Genomic DNA, 15,566 nt, shown 5'->3' with positions numbered 1-15,566 from the left:
TGGGGATAATTGATGGAGTTGATGATATGATTAAATTTGGTTGATAATTCATGTGCATGTGTGTGATTAATTGAGGTTTGGCCATCTTTGATTATTTGCACTAGATTGCATTGTGAGCTTGCTATGATACGGACCATTGATTAGTAACTTGCAATTTCACGATTGAGGTGCTTTGTGACGTTCCCTAGGTAGTGTTTAGCATAGTTGACGCTAGTTAGACCTCTAGGTGAACCATCTTAGTATGCTCTTTTGGATACATGATGATCTTCCTTCATACCACTTGACTTAGTCGGTTTGACCTCCCAAATTACCATTCTCCATTACAATTACATGTGGATCCATTGCCCTAGTGCCTTTAGATTGATTTCATATAAGTTCTTGCATCATTTAGCTCTAGCTCTAGTTTCCTTCATAAACCCCTTTTACTTGACTTCGAAATAGCTTGACTTAGACATTGTGCATTCGACCTCCATTCCTTTGGGTTCGACCTTGACTTACCACTACGCTAAATAGGGGTTTGTTAAGTTACAAATTTTGTTTGATTGGGTGGGGTGGTAGCCCAACGACCTACCGTTCTCCTTCCCACCACTGCTGCTGTTGTTCACCGCTGCAGTGCAGCGTACACCTCACAGTGTACGACCACCGTGGCCGGCTTCGGCTGGCCACACCACGCTGGCTGGTGCACGGTTTTTCAAAAAAAAAAAAATCTGTTTTTGAAAATTTATTTCAAGATAATTATGAATTATTTTGGGATAAAATCAATTTTATTTTGGATAAGTTAAAATATTTTGAAAATATAATCTTTTATTTTAAAAGATAAAATTGGTTTTATTTGGATAAAATCTTTTATTTTAGGATAAAATCAAATATTCAAAAGTTGTTATATTTGATATTATCCATATTTAAAGTTGTTATTTTGATAATTATCCATAATTAAAGTAGTTAATTTTGGATAAGATTTGTTAGGATATTCTGAGCATATTCCAAAAGGATAATAATTGATTTTAATAATGTGATTATCCTATAATTATTTTTTGGATATAATTGATTTAAAATATTGAGATTGGCTAGTAATTAGGATAGAATTTCCTAATTTTGTTAGGATAATCTTTGAGGATTATGATTTATTTTGTAAGATTAAAATAAGATTTGATTCCATCTCATGACTAATTTAGAATATATGATATTTTTATTGATGATCATGAATAATATATGATATTATCTAATTACATTTATTAAAATATGAGATATTTAGATGCCATGTTTCCTTAATTGTGAACATTCGATGTTGTAGTTTAGGAAAGCATGATGAGTGATTTATTATGTGGCAATTTTATAATATATGATGTTGTTTATTGCTATATAATGACTAGTATGGCCCAGTAGATTGCTAAATACGATCTGCGCATCGTGATGTATTTTTGTAATCTTAGTACGGTCTACGAACCGATAAAGTATTTTGTAATTTTATTTTATTTTATTTAAGCAGTAGATAGAATATAGTAGAATTACAGGTTGCAGTTAATCCAAGAAGCCCATGAAGTGAAGGCCCAAAGGAGCAAGGTGGATGAGATCCATGATGATTCAAGTGGGAGCTTTTTACTTTGTTAGTTTTCTTAGGATTAGGGGTCATGCTATGTCTTATTTATGCATTCAGTATTTTATGCATGTTAGATTTTATTGATGTTTTGTGATGATGCGCTAGAGTTCACTATTTAATCACAACATAATAAATCTAGATCCCAGTAATATTGATGCAGCTTTTCCAATTAAAACCCCGACGAAAACCTTGATCGTTTGTGATGGGTCAGCCCTCAGCAGAGCATCATAATATATCTTGGGGAAGTGGGGGTAGGACCGCATAACTACACTTTTAATTGGTTATATTCAACAAGGTTACCTAAACCGTTTAAAACCTTGAAGCTAAGAGTAATAATTAAACATGCGATGGTTAATTATTCAACCAAGAATTACAAGAGTTGTAATCAGTAAAGAGTTTACTCACCTTGAAAATGTAATGGTTCATTGCAGAGCCTCACTCTGGTTAATTATTGCACGAATAAAGGATCTTGGAATCACTTAATTCAAGATGGGATCACTTAAATTGAATAGAGTGTTTTAAAGTTACCAATTTAATAATCGCTTATGGTACTTTAAATTTAATAAACATAATTGAATTTTGCGTTTACTTATAAGTAACATGTCGTTCTAATTTTATTATAATCTCCTCGATTGAAAATAAAGTTGAGAAACGTTCTCAAAAGGTTTAAAAGACAATCCATAAACCTATATTCCAATTTTGTTAAGATTGTTCTAAAAGGCAAGTTTTAGAAATTCATGTCACATGTATAAGGTTGGTTTTATTCAAAATGTTTGAGTAAAATATCAACACATCTTCATTTTGAAAAATGTTTCAAGGGATATAATGAGATGAGAGGTACAAACCCTTCAAAAGACAAGTATAAAAACCCAATAAAATCTCTTATCCTCAATATGATTGAATATAAGAAAGTGATTGGAAATCTCTATGATCAAAAGTTGATCAAATGACAGTATTCTTCATCTACTTTATATAGAGTTTAATACTTGATTAAACTCAAATATAAATAATGATAGAATAGGCTTAGCAGAATCATGAAAAATGCTTAAAGTAGTTGAGCAAGGTATCATTTTGAACCTAAGAGAAATGTTCTAAGTGGCTCAAAGGGAAAGGTTTAGGAATATATGAGGATTGCATTAAGATGTTATAGGCCAAGAAATGCAAACAAGTTGCTACTTCTCAAACCTAGAACTACTTACATGCTAAAAGTTGTTATGAACAACAAATGTTTCAAATTAAATGGACCAATTCCAATTGATTAGAAACTACCTCATATAGTTGGAAGGTAAAAGAATGGAAATGTTCCAATTTAAGAATTATATTATAGAAATTGATTTAGCATATTGCTACTTCGTGGACATATGATGTCTTGTTTAGATCACTCATTGCACAATGTGATTGAACTAAAGGAAGAAGTTATGGATAAAGGAGAAATAAATCTACAAGTTTAGAAGCAAATGCTGCTACTTCACAAGTAGAATCTACAAGTTTGGAAGCAAAAGTTGCAACTTTACAAGTAGAACCTACATTTCACCTTACCTTGTTAATGGCTAGAATTAAATAAATGTTATTCATTCTTGCCATTATCAAAACACCATTCAATGCTAGTAATGACTAAGCATCGAAGATTCAAAAACGTGGAATAAATGTTATTCTATGCTTTTTTGAGTCATAATGTGTTTTGAATTGCTAAATAGGTTTAAAGTTCTATATGATAGAAATAGTTAAACCATTTCTATGTATATAAGTTGTCTCTAAATTAAAATGTCAATTTATTCGAATGAAAATGAAAATTGCATGCGAAAGATCCAAAGGGATGGACTTTCAATATCATTAGATTATGAATCTATTGATATATGTAATTATCATTCTAATTTGAAATTATGACTAAGTCACCATTTAGAGAAATGATGATGAGAACTCAAGGTCGAATACATATCGATATAAGAAAACCAAAGGTTCAAAGGCTAGATACGGACAACGAAACTTCATTTGTGATACGATCACTACTTATGCTTAGTTGAAGCATGGAAGTGAAGATTTTGAAACGTTCAAAATGTTCAGTATGAAGTTCAGTATCAACTTGACAAGATAATGATTACACTACAATATGATTGTAATTGTGAAAATTTAAGTCAAGACATGTACTTGGCAACACATTCAAAATATTGCAATATGATCGTAATAATGAGAATTTAAGCCAAGACCTTGATAAACATCCAAGAGTTGTGAAATCGTTTTACAACAAACTCTGAAAACAAACCTTGTGAAGTGTTTACGAAGGAAGCCATCAATCTATATGAGATGTATTTTGATAATGGATGCACATTACCTATCTTCCAACCATTGTTCAAAGGATACACTTTTAAAATAAGCTACAAAACTAAACAAACTACATACGTCAAATCAAATGTAGCAAAGGCTTCATATGTGATATGGATAAGAAAAATTCTTATTAAGTCTTTCTACAAAGCAAGGAATAAAACATGTATTAAATCGTTTGATGCACGTTCGATTCCTATATAGAGTAAGGGGTACTACTACACAAACCATACTTAGCACAAAATGTTTGTTGCTCAAGTAGGTGCCCTTATGGAAATTGTTCCAAAAGGTCAAGTGGGAGTAGTGTAAATCTCAAAACGAGTTTGAGAAAAGCAACAAACAAACGTGGTTCAAACCATGGTTGGTTCACCCTATGCTAAATAATGCCTCCTCAAAAGGTAAGTGGGAGTATAAGAACCTCGAAAAGTTCGAGAGCCTTGAAAGACTGTATTAATCATCCGTTGGAACGTAGCCGGCGCATTCCTCCCAATTTGACTAATGAAGACTGTATTAATCATCCGTTGGAACGTAGCCGGTGCATTCTTCAAGCCAAACGGCATCACCGTATAGCAGAATAACCCCTGATCAGAGGCGAAGGCCGTCTTTTCTTGATCTTTTTTCCATAGAGGTATCTGATGGAAGCCGGAATAGGCATCCATAAAACTCATCAAGGCATGACCGGTTGTTGAATCGACCAAGCTGTCAATTTTTGGAAGTGGATAACTATCCTTTGGGCATGCCTTGTTGAGATCTGTGTAGTCTAAACACATCCGCCAGGTACCATTCGGCTTCTTTACAAGCACAACGTTTGCCACCCAGTCGGGGAAATTACAAGGCTGAATGAACCTGGCATCAAACAGCATTTTCACTTCGGCAGTTGCCGCTGACTTCTTTCCTCACCGTGGTTCCTCTTCTTTTGCCGGATGGGTTTCATTTTTGGGTCCACGGCGAGTTTGTGGACAGCGAGATCCGGGCTGATGCCTGGCATCTCTTCCACTTCAAAGGCAAACACATCTTTGAATTCTTTCAGCAAGAGGTGCAAGTCTGCACCCAGAACAGCATTAGCAACCGTCCAAACCTTAACAGTTCGCTCTGGACGGCTGTCGTCCAGAACAAGATCAATGCTTTCACCAGCTGGTTGGGGACGGAGCTCCTCTGACCGTTCACCGGTCAGTGATTGCTATTTCTTTTCTTTCTTCACCACCACTAGCTCTGCAACTTTTCTCTTTTTACCGGCTGCTGGTGGGGGTGAAGGAGTGTCCTTGACAATCTCAAGGTCTATTGGTTCCTTCCCTTGGCCGTCTGAGGCCACAGTATCTTTGACGGCTGAGAGGTAGCACTCTCGGGCTGTCTTCTGATCCCCGTTCAGGGAACCAACAGAACCATCATCCCTCTCATACTTGATGAGCATGAGAGACGGGATGATTACCGCCTTGGCCTCGTTGAGGGTTGTCCTCCCAAGAACGATGTTGTAGGCGGTCAACTCCTCAACGACCAAGAATCTGACGACAATATGTCGTCCTTGGCCCTTCTCACCCAACCGGATGGGTAAATCAATTCTTCCGGCTGGATAGACCATCCCACCCCAAAACCAACCAAGGGGTGGGTGACCAGATGCATGTTGCTGGAGTTGTATTTCAGCTTCTGCAAGCACCGGAGGCTGATAATGTCCGACGAGCTGCCGGTGTCGATAAGGATCCGTTCAACCAGCTGGTTGGCAACCTTACATTCAATGACGACCGGGTCGTCATGTGGACGGCGGACGCTGCCCCTGTCCTTCTCAGTTATGAGGACGTCTGGGAAGGTGGAACTGGCAGACGCCTGCTCATCATCATCATCCTTGTCCATCTTTCGAAGATGGCTCTTGGTGCCCCGGATGGTAGGGCCACCACATGAAAATCCGCTTGCTATAGTGTAGACCGGATCCTTGTCGGTATCCGAACTACTAGTAGGCTGGGGGTAGCCTTGGAGGACTGACCCTTGTTCTTCTTCTTTGCCCCAGCTGGGGACTTAGAAATGTAGGACTTTAGAAGCCCTTTGTCAGCCAGACGGTCCAACGTCCGCTGTAAACTGAAGCAGTCGTTGGTGTCATGGCCAACCTCCTCATGGAATTGGCAAAATTTATTTTTGTTCCGTGACTGGACGGAACTCTTCATTGGATTCGGCTTCTCAATGGACAACCGGTCCTTCACCTCCATGAGGATAAAGTTGCAGTCTTTGTTAAACTCATACCGGGGAACGTATGGTTTAAACTCTTTTTTCTTCTTCTAGGACGACTGCTCAGAATCACTAACCGCCCAGACTTCTTTTCTTTTCTTGCTCTCTTCTTTTTTCTTTCCCGGATGAGAAGACCGGCTCTCTTTTTGCTTGTCAGACTTCTTGGAGTCCGACTGACTACCAGGTGTGCAGAGGTCGGTTGCTTGTATATAGCTTTCCGCCTCCCTCAGGGCCGCCTGTAGCGTAAATGCCCCTTTTCTGACAAGGTCGAACTTAAAAGTCGACCCGTCTCTCAGACCCTTGAAGAAGTCTGTAAATGCTACCTCGTCAGACAGCCCCTGGATCTGAATTCTGACCAGGTTGAACCGTCTGAAATATGAGCGTAGCCCTTCTCTCTCTCCCTGCTTAATGGTGCTGAAGTCTAAACTTGTTTTCTTAGCAAGGATGTTCATCGAGAAGTTGGTGGCAAACAAGAAGGCTAGCTTCTTGAAGCAGTCAATAGATCCGGCTGGCAAGTTGCCAAACCATTGTTGGGCAATGCCCTTCAATGTAGCCGGAAAACAGCGGCACCAGGTTGCATCGTCTCAACCTTGTAAACACATTAGGTTGGTATATGTCATCAAGTGGTCTTCTGGGTTGGTGGTGCCATCATAAGCACCAACCAAAATATTCTTAACCTTGGCCGGCTGAGCCGCCTCGGTTATATTGGCTGCAAAGACAGACGGCTGTTCGCCTAGCCTCATCAGCCGCAGCTGCCAGTCCAATGGTTGGACATTGGAATATGCTGCTTGACCTTCGAATGGGGGTGGCTGCATGAAGTGGAGGCCATATTGCCCATACTGCGCCTGGGGTGCGTATGGCATAGACCCTATCATCAGCTGAGGTTCGGTGTTGACGGATTTACCACCCGTCTGACTCTCATGCAAGGACATATAATTCCTTGCAGAAGCTTCCTTGAAGCTGTCTGGAAAGCTTGAGGTAGAAGCTGACTCAGACTGTTGCTGCCTCCTTCGATTGATGACTTCTCTAGCATCGAAGGTAGACGTCTTTTTGGCCTCCGGCTGGGGTTGCCGGGGCTGCCTTTGGGGCATCAGAATCTTGGACCAGTCAAGTTTTGCGGCTGCCTTCTCCTTTGGATGAGGAGTTGGCTGCCTGTCCTTGACCGGCTTCTTCTTCTTCCCATCATTGGGAGTCTTTTTAGCTGGCGGACTCTTGCTAGAGCCTGCCTTGTTGTTGATCATCTCCTTGATTTCACTCTTGAAGGAGTTCATGAATTTCATGAGCTCGTTCCTGGTGACTGGAGCCTCTCCTCTAGTCTTCCAGGTTGCCCCGCTGACCTCCCAGTGGGCCGGCTGCTTGGACCCGCCTGGTCTAGATTTCGCTCCAATTGATCTCTGGAACGAATGGATTTAGAGATGAGGGAGCCATCTTTGGTTATGTAGGTCTCCATCATTGTCTTCTTCTTCTTCTTCCTCCTCCTCAGTGAATACCTCTGGCTGAGGCTGAGGCGGAGGCTGAGGGATTTCAAAACCTTCCGGTTGAATAACCGGTTGCAAGTCCTCTTGGTTACCCGTCTGAGTAACCGGACATAGAGAGGTAGAATTGAGAATTGGTACAGAATTTTGAACCATCTTGAGGTACTCTCCCCATAGACGGCGCCAAATATTTTGGGTGTTTTTGTCCCTTGGGAGAGTTACAACTCGAAGACTGGTCCTGCTGACTCTGTACCTGCAAAAACAACGGAGACACCGGTTGGGTGGTGCTCCGCCTCCAACGCTCAAGTTAGTAACTTGAAGGAGAATAAAAAGTGCGGAAATTTAGGTGGGGATCTGCTTGGATTCCAAGCTCAGGTGTTCTCTGATGAGAGAGAAAATAGGATGTAATAAATGATAGTAAATTTCTGAATGTCCCCCAATTTGGGGGAATATCTCCCTATTTATAGGGTCATTGGGAAAAGTGCCCCTCCCTAGGTCATTCTGACCTAGGACTGATGGGCTGCGCCGCCAAATAGCGGATTTTGGGGAATTGGGCCCTTGAAGGCCGCAATTCTAAGGAAGAATATGGAGAGGCCACGTGTCAGCTGGAGATTGGCCAAGGGTGACCTGCTAGCCTCCAACACGTGGCACCTCCCTAGTGGTCCACTTGTCTAGGGTAAAAATTCCCTAAACAATTTTCATTCCATTTTGTAGCTCTTTTCCTTAGTTTTTATTAGTTTTGCTCTTTATTTCGTTAGTTTATGTTTTTCGTAGTTAGTTTCCTTGTTTTGTGCATTTCTTTGTTTATTCGTTCTTTTTCCCTTTTATTTGTTTGTTTTCGTTTGTTTTTAGGTTATGATCAAGTTTCCAAAGATTCCCGAGCCTTCCTCTTACATTTCTCATCAAGTTGGATGCCTTGTGTTCGCTTTTGGAGCTTCAAGTTTGGAGGAACGCAAGGAGCAAGTCAAGAGATCGGTGCACATATGCGGTGGGGGCGTCATCATTGCCACAAACCCACTAAAATACTCATTTCAAGACTACCTACTTTGGTGGTCATCATCATCACCTAGACGAGCGTACGAGGTTGAGCTAGGACGAAGAAGAGGAATTGAGAGCTGCTGCCAAATGCGGGCGTACACGACCAGGGTGCGGCCGCACCTGCCGGGGTGCTCTGTTCCGTACCCATCTGTAATACCCCGTATTTTCATATGTATTTTCCTAATTATTAATTAGGAATTATTTTATAAAAAGGGTATTTTAGTAAATTTATTATTTGGAGCGAAAATAATATTTGAAATTTTGGCGCCAAAAGTATTTTGAAAACTAATCACTATTTTAGATAAGATTTATTATCCATTTATCCTATTTTAAAAACCGGATTATTTATATATTTCGGATATTTTAATTAAGGCAAAAGCTATATTTTATTATTATTTTAATAAGTTCAAAAATCCCATTTATTTAGCTAATAATTTCAGATTTTCTTATGTATGAAATCTGATTTTATAAGTTAAATTATTTGGTGAATATTTGGTATTTTATTATTTAATTATTTATTACAATATGTATTATTTACACAATTATTTTTAATTTCTTAAAACTAGCAAAATATATTCCTAAATACTAAATAGGAAGGCCGAAAATATGAGCTTAGGAAAGCTCAATAATTTCGGCCATCCCATAAAGATTTTGGGAAAATATTTTGGTAATTTGTATTTTTAATTATCTCCCTAAAATCTCCTATTTTCCATAATTCTAATTTTCCATCTTTTTGATATCCCATTATTATATTTTGTTGCCATTCATTCTTCTTAATTATTCCCCAAGCAATTCCAATTTCCTTAATATATTTCATGACATACATACCTTCCATATTCAATTATACACAATCCCTTCAAACATCAAAACTTTCCTTAAATCTTTGCTCACTTCTCTAAGTAATCTCTTAAACCCTAATCACCATAATTCTTCCTACATTTTCCTACCATAATTCATGCTCATACTAGTCTATAAATACCCCTTCATACCTCTCACATTCTTCACACCAATTCTCTTCTTTTCTTCTCCTCAATTTAACACTCCCGTCCATCTTTGAAGCCAATTTTCGGGCACTTCTGATCAGTTTTTGGGGTATTGACGTTTCACAAAAAGTTGTTCCTCTCAAAAAATCCTTGAGGTTAGGCTCAAGAATCACCCAATTCGGAGTTATATCAAAGGAGTTATAGCCTCTGCAAGTTCTGCCTATTATTTCACGCAAATCCAATTCCTCTCTTTTCCTTGGTTTCTTATCTTTTCTTCTTCTCTTCTCTTATTCAAGTATTATTATTATTATTATTATGGGGGATTTATAAAAATTATTATGAGTAGTTTTAATTATATAAAATCATATTTTAATGATGTTTATGAGAAATTATTTAAAAGGTTCATGTACATATAGTTGGGGGTTTTTAATTACTTCCTCCGTTAATGGTTATTTGCAACAAAGGAATATTTTATATCTCACAAATAATACCCCTTTTTTGCAAATAACCATTAACGGAGGAAGTATTTGTTAACCTTTTATTGATTAAGGTTATATTTATTTGTAGGGTATGTTCGACCAAGATTCTTGAGGTTCTTTTGGTGTGTATAGCTAAGCAAGGATCAAGGTACGTTAGGGTACGTTAGGTGGCTAGATACCTTTGAAAGTGATTGGTTTGAATAACATGTTTTATATGATTTGATTGGTGATTGAATTAAAATGATTTGAATTATGATTTTGAAATAAATTATGTTTAAAGGTATTGATAAAAGTATTTTGAATGATTGATTTTCAAATCATGTTTTTGAATGGTTTGAATTACTTATCGTGTTTAAAGAAAGGATTTGATTTTAAAAGGTTTGCAAGGAAGAGTTATTGATTTTGAAAAGTTATTAATATGAGATTTTATTCTCAAGTATTTATTTAAAAGTTTGACTTTGAAAGTATGTGGAAGGAGTTTGAATTATATTGGATTTGTTGGATCTTAAAAGGATTTATTATTGAACCATTGAAATATTATTATTAATGCTTTATAAGCATGTTGGTAATTTCACTATGTAGATTTGGTTTATTGATAAGACTATGGACTTTGTATGACCTAGTCTTTCCTCAAGAATAGCCTTGTAATATAAGGAGACTAGCTTGGGGGGTGTGCACACTTGGGTGAGGAATTGAATTTAAAGATATTGGTTCAAAAAGGAATTTGGATTTTTAAAGGAATTGGTTTATCAATTATTTTGAATGTTGAATCATTGGAATTGGTTTTGAATCATGAGTTTTGGAATTATTGGATTATTTATTGGAAATTGGTTTTAAAACATGTTTGCGAATAAATTGAGTTTACATTATCTTGCACTTATCGTACATAGCATATTTTGCTAATCCGTATTTCCTATTTGTTTTGGTTCGCCCTGTTTATCGTAATGGTAAGCAGTGTTGACTATTTTCAGGTGGAGTCATGAATGAGCATATGGGAGTCCCGGGATTTGCTTCACCTAGTTTAGGAATGTTGGTCTTGTGTTTATTTTGAGTACTCATAACAATGTTACTATTTTTATAAGTATTAATAAAAGAAAGTTGAGTTTCCACTGCAAAGTATTGGTTTATTTTAGTAAGTTTGAGTAGCCTTGCGTAATCACGCGGCGGTAATACGCCCAAGTCTATCTACGGTATAATTATACGTTTTATACTGGTATTTCCGTAGAGGAAGATTTGGGGGTGTTACACCATCTCCGCGCGCCCGCGCCTCTCGGGTCCTATTTTTGGATATCTAACCGACTTTTCTTTTGTTTCTTTTTTATATATAGTATTTCCTTCTATTTTTAGAGAGTATGAATGAGAGTATTTTTAGATAATCATTAGAGAACTTCTAGATCATATTTTAGAGAGAGAAACTCTAGGATTTTAGTGAGAGAATTTCATGGTTGATTGTTGATGATTCAAGATTTCTTCATTTCAATTGATCTTTGATCAAGTATTGTAAGGATTACTCTTCTTCGATTCAATATATAGTTTGATCTTTGTTGATTTCATTTGTTTTTCATATGCTTGGTTAATTGTTTAGGTTTGATTGATATTGATTGAAGTTTAATTGATTTTTGTATTGATTTTAGATTTCTTAATATGATCATGATGAATGTATTGATTTGCTTTGTTTTGATCTTAATTACCATGATTAGTGAGTAGATTACTTTCTAGGGCAATGGTGAAGCATGTATGAAGCATGTATGAGTAATGGATTAGTGATAATTGGGGATAATATGAGTAATGTATGAGTTGATAGTGTGATTAAATTTGGTTGATGATCATGTGCATGTGTGTGATTAATTGAAGATTGACTAACTTTGATTGTTGCACTAGATTGCATTGTAAGTTCACATTGATACGGACCATTGATTTGTGGCTTGCATTTTGACAGGCTAAAGTCGTATCACCTAATCAAAAGTAATTACCTATGTCCACTAGCTTAATTACGCAGATAGGGAAGTAGGGTCGAATCCACAGGGAAACAAGTCTTTCTACTCCTAATTATTTATTATAATCTAAATTATTTAGGTAACCAATATGTTTGTGATTATAAACTATACTACGAAGATTATGAGTAAGGAGAGTAAATAGGGAAGAAATCAATAATAATAAAGCCTAGGGCATAGGTTCACTAATAAACAATATTCCAGGGTAAAACATAACAATCAATCATCAATGCATTAATTAATCAGATCATAAAGGGCTTTCGCTACGTATTACAATCACAGAGTTAATTTACCAGTATTAAATCTCATCTCTCGAATCTCGACCTAACCATTTATAAATTTATCTGCCTATTGAAACTAAGCTTAAACATCAATTCTCATCTCTCGAATCTCGAATCAATATTGCTAAACTCATACAATTAAACCTGGCCAAATCTAATTGCATAACATTTAAACAATCAATAGGAAATCAATTAAGCATTAACAATTAATAATCATAAATCATCCCTTCATATTATTTATTAGATCCCCCTAAACCCTAGAAAGGAAACTACTCAGACATGATTAAAGCTAAACAAAGCAAAGTAAATAAACAAGGCATAAGGAATTGAATGAATAAAAATACTGAGATTAATAAAAGAGAAATCGTACAAAGACAGCGGAATTACAATGGAGTTTTAGGAACAAGAGAAAATAAAATCTAGAGAGAGAAAGTCTAAATAGAGAGAGAAGAAAATAATACTAGAGTGTAGAGAAGTGAAAAGAAGTGTCTAAACTTGCCTAATAAAAATACATTAATACTCAGCAAGGAAGTCTACGCTAAACAAAATTAATCGGAGCTTAACAACCATCCTCTAATAATCACGCCCGGTCGGGCAAGGGGTCGCCCGACCGGGCCCGCCTTTTTTCTACTGAGGACCTTCTCCCGCCCGGCCGGGCACGTGCTCCGGGCACGTGCTCCGGGCGCGAGCGCTGGTGGAGGAGTGTTTCGCCCCTCCCGGCCGGGCGCGCCTCTAGGCGACCTTGCGGATCCGGGCGAGGCTATGGGCACCCACAAGTGGCTCGATTGGGCCTTGAATTTCTTCCTTGGGCCTTCCTACTACTTGGCCCAAACGCCTCGTATTTCCAAAATCGAGCCCTTAGTCACCGATTTGCTACCTCCAATCGGTCTTGGGCTATAAAAAGAGGTCGCGGTCTTCCAACGCTTGTAGATGCTTCTCGAAAATCCGGGAAAACACTCCAAGTAAGCAATTTCCTACAAAACTCAAGCAAAACTACAAAAACAATGGAAAACACAAATTAGTAATAAAAGTGGCTCGAAGGAGCCAAAAACACTACTAATTACGACCAAGGGACGGGGGTAAATCTCTATATAAAATGAACATATCAAACTCCCCCAAGCCAAACCTTTGCTTGTCTCTAAGCAAAGAACTCCTCAATGAACATATAAAACATGCCTCACCCCAATATAAAAACCAAGCACAAACGATTCAAGGCAAATCAAATGAACATGCTTCAACATCAACCAATCCTATTCATCTAATCACCCTTCCTCCCCAACAATTGTCAAATAGAGCAAACCACAAGAGCATATAGAATTCAAGACTAGTGCTCACACACTCAACTCTCATTTATGTGGCGAGTAAAAGATGTACTCGATCGCTCTCCATCCCAACCCCTTTAATGTGAACAATGCCCTCCCAAACTCACATAACTCGCGTGTTTAAAAAGACATAAACTCAACCTAATAGTCGACTCGGAATATGTCAAGTCATAACTTGCATTGATAAACAACACTTTCACATTTACACAACTCTATGCACAAGGTCGGAAGGTCTTTAAAGCTTGTAATGTATGGCTAGGGTAAAAGGGTAGGATAAATTTGGGAATATGTGAGAGATAAGCTATGCTAAAAGGGAGCCATATCCTAATAAACCCATGATAAAAAAATAATGATCATACACATCTCCAACATAACCAATTCCAACAATAATAGTCCAAACATACTCCAATCATAAAAATCAAACCCAACACTTACAAGAATTCACTCCCAAAAATATAATAATATGGAACTAGAGTGAATAAACAAACTTTGAACTCAAAACTCAAATATTCACATTGGAACTAAACTTTTTTTTTTTTTTTTTTTTTTTTATCAACCATCACTTAGATAATTTGAACATCAAACACTTTTTTTCTTTTTGCTCTTTTTTTTCAAATTTTTTTCTCTTTTTTTTTTTATTAGAAGTTCACTTTCTTTTTTTCAAATTTCTCACTTTTTTTTCCTTGAACTTCTTTTTTTTTCTTTTTCATCACACTTTTATTTTTCTCAAATATATACACTTTTAAATTCATCAAAACAAAAATATGATCAAGAACAAAAAAAACTTCTCAAACCCACCCAAATTGTGCAAATAATGTGCACACTACAAACTCCCTCACCTCACTCACTAATAGCTCCCCCAAGCCAAGCTTGGGACTAGTAACCAATGGGGCAAAAATGGCTTGTAATGTGGCTAAAAACAATAAAAGGGCACAAGCAACAACATGGGTAGCAAAAAGGGAACAAATGTATCTAAATAAATCTTAAGGCTACCTAAAAGAACAAATGCCTTCGTCCTCCACATGTGCATAATAATGAGTTATGAAACACTACTCATAGCTGCAAACCAATACTCAAATTCATTGACATACCAGGAACTAATCACACATTCCTAACCAAATCAACTAGTCAAGAACTATATTCACATGTAGTTGGGCAAAATTGACGCATGTTTAGGAATCCAAGCAATTAAACTTCAAATCATGATCAACAAATCCACAATGCTCAAAATCAATAACCAAGAATCAAAACAAATTTTCTCAAGTATGGGGCACAGGGAAGCATGATTTACAATTCATTGGAATGTATTTTTTTTTTTTTTTTTTAATTTTTTGTATTTTTTTCATATAAGGAAAGCAATAAAACTAATCTAGAAAGCAATAAATCTAAACTAACAAAACACACCAAAAATAAATAAAAATAAAGAAAAAGGAAGAAGAAAAGTATACCAAATCCAAAAATCTTCCCCAAGCCAAGATCAAACAATGTCCTCATTGGCCCGAGGCTAGCCTAGCTGACTAGTCATCTTCATCCTGGTCCATCCGTGTGGACCCACTCTCTCCACCGCTACTACCTGCACCATCTGCACCAAAAGAGCTACCACCAAAAAAGTTAGCATGATAACTCACCCCGGTCCTCCCCCAAAAGGCATGTCCTGACCGTACCCATGGAACGAAGAATAGTCTGTGTAAATACCATGGGCAGTGGGATCCCTATCGTATCCCAGAGGTGGTGGCTGGAACTAGTCCGGGTAAATAGCATCGTCGGGAATGTTGCCCCGATGAGCATAGTCATCATAAATGGGGTAGAGCCCCCTACCCTGGTTCCTCTCTAGGTAGCCTAGCCTATGGTCGAC

This window comes from Chenopodium album, chromosome 24 (genome assembly GCF_948465745.1).
Source record: "Chenopodium album chromosome 24, dcCheAlbu1.1, whole genome shotgun sequence".
Taxonomy (NCBI): Eukaryota; Viridiplantae; Streptophyta; class Magnoliopsida; order Caryophyllales; family Amaranthaceae; genus Chenopodium; species Chenopodium album.
This window is presented reverse-complemented; position numbering follows the sequence as displayed.